The sequence below is a fragment of the Formica exsecta genome, unplaced genomic scaffold (assembly GCF_003651465.1).
Source record: "Formica exsecta isolate Colony F162 unplaced genomic scaffold, ASM365146v1 C16472326, whole genome shotgun sequence".
In the NCBI taxonomy this organism is placed as follows: Eukaryota; Metazoa; Arthropoda; class Insecta; order Hymenoptera; family Formicidae; genus Formica; species Formica exsecta.
The window spans coordinates 1-2,637 of NW_021848301.1; the positions used below are offsets into that span (position 1 = coordinate 1).

Consider the following 2,637-nt stretch of genomic DNA (forward strand, 5'->3'; position numbering starts at 1 on the left):
AGAGAGAGAGAGCCAAATAGTGTACATATATAGAGAGCATGTACATATACCGTAGGAACATATCTCTACTCTAACCATTTCTAGCACGAATTTTGCCTGCAGAAATTACTTCCGATACAGAATTTGCCTCGAGAGAAATATACGCAAATTTTATACGAACACAAACGCACAAATTACAATTATTTAATTATTGCTAGCAAGAATTACTATTGCTCTCTACTAATAATTTTTGCGTACACAATTTTTGTGTAAATACAGAACTATTTTCAATATAACGCTCGTAGAAAAAAATTTTTATATTTTCTTTGATCTAATCAATCTATGATTATATAAATTAATTATCTTAGCGCTATACTATCTTTCACTATGCAGTGATTTATACCACGTAAATGGCTGCATAAGATATCGCTCATAATTATCAGCACCGAGAAGCGTTACTATGCCATTACACCCTAATGCTATATCCTAAATCATAGTAATTGATTTATCGATTTACCACGTAAACGCGCTCGTGCGCGTGTGTTTGTGCCACTGCGGCTGGTAAACAACTGGACTATTGTCCAGATTATTAACTGTTAATGGCGGCAATTAAATCAAACAGGTGGTGAGAGGCAAGGTGACAACGCGGTGCTTGTGGCACGCCTGCAAAGCTCTCGGAATTGGGCTACTGCTAATGCTTTTAGGAGCTTGCATGGCGACCATAGGTGAGTAGAATTACATAAATTAAACATCGGTTCATAAACGATTCGATCGAATGCTATTTTGTCTTAATCCCTAAGCCACTACCCGCTTCGAGGCGTTTTACTAGCAAAGAGCGTTTTACTAACATAAGATTAACCTTTGTGGTCTAGTTTCATCTTTAATGTCGCAGATTTGAAATCTTGTAAAGTTATTTTACGTATTGTTAGTAGTCTTCACAATGATTAAAAAATAAGAAAAAGATATTTTAATATATATTCTTCTTAACATATATAAATTTATAATTAAATGTTGTACCTAATACTTAGTAGACCGCAAAAAGCTAATCTTCTTCCTTAACATGCGCAAGCTTGCAGTTACTGCTTACTTATGTCTACGTGCATGAATCGAGAGAATTTAAATTAGTTTTGATACTATTTTTAACAACAATAACACACTTTATATAACATTGCTATATAGCCAATATTTTTGGATATCCAAATATTGAATTGTCGCAACGTCCAGATTTTTTAATTGGATGTTATAAAATTATTTAATATTGGGCTGGACATTGGGATTATTGTAAGACATTTGATTGTTAATTGGATATCAAAATATTTATTGGATATTTATTTATATGAAAAAATTGCTTTTTTAATCGATTTTTTGTACTGCAAGTAGGAAAAATGCGACATAACAGAACGGCGGGAAGAGGGGAGCAAAGTTAATCAGAAAATATTATTTTTCTTAATATATAGTATAATATTTCGTGATATATCGAGAAAGAATAATTTACTTAAATGTTTCATAGAAATATCTTGTGACGCTTTAAATAAAAAGCATCATAATAATATTTAAATCGATATATCAAGATATTTTTTTATATATTTCAATTTTACCTGGTATATCCTGCCCCATTCAATAATTGCATATATATATATATATATGTGACATAAGGGCGTTTCTCTCGTTTCATTAAATAGGATATTATGCAGATCAGCTATCAGTGGCGCAGGAGATCAGAGGTAACATCACGGTAAAAGTGAAGAATGAATCGCGCGGATTTCATCTGAATAATCTGAGCTACGCCGGCCCTGTCGTTATGGGTCTGGGAGGTAACAGTAATATACATTGCAAACATATAATTTACGATAGCGATACACTTGTTCGATTGAGCAACTAATTATTTGACACTAATCTCTTTGAAATACAATAATACAAGTGCGCAATAATAAATAAGTACACTATCGCAGAATGTGTATAAACATTCTCCACGAGGTAGACGTGATGTAGTGACACTACATATAATTGAATGTAATGTTACGTAATATATGACACATGTATTAATATAATTGTTATTATCATAATATGATATAATAACGTTGTGGAAGAGAGAAAAATTATGTTAAAATTGAAATGCTCTCAATTTGTTATGCTACAAATTTCTTACGATAAAAACAATTAATATTTTTTTAATAAAAATCGGGACATTTTTTTGCACTATAATTTTCTACAATTTATTATTAGTTAAAACTAATGTGTATATAATATATATATAACTCTATATTTTTTTTACTTTATATGTTAGAAATATTATTTAATTTTATAAATAATCTTTTGTAATAATCTTTTATAAATAACATTTTTTTTATATTATACACTAATGTATCGTTATAATTCTACAGAATAAAACTACAAAATTTTACACATGTGTTAATTTTGCACGGAAAAGAACCAAGATTGAAAACCACTACAAATAAAAATATCGGATAAATGTAGAGCGGATGTAGAGTGGAAAATTGCAGATGAGACGCGAAAAATGTGCAATATATTGTGATATCACGGTCAAATAAAAACACTCGATAGAAACGAGAAAAAAAAAGGATGCCCCCAGAGAGATTTGAACTCTCGACCCCTGGTTTACAAGACCAGTGCTCTAACCCCTGAGCTATGGAGGCT

The 2,637-nt window shown here is 30.9% G+C and overlaps 1 non-coding gene across 1 annotated transcript; it reads right to left on the reverse strand.

Annotated features, from left to right (window-relative positions):
• Positions 1-2,563: 2,563 nt before the first annotated feature.
• Trnat-ugu lies at positions 2,564-2,636 on the reverse strand. Its single transcript has one exon. It is a non-coding gene; the product is annotated as a tRNA-Thr (tRNA).
• Position 2,637: the final 1 nt, after the last annotated feature.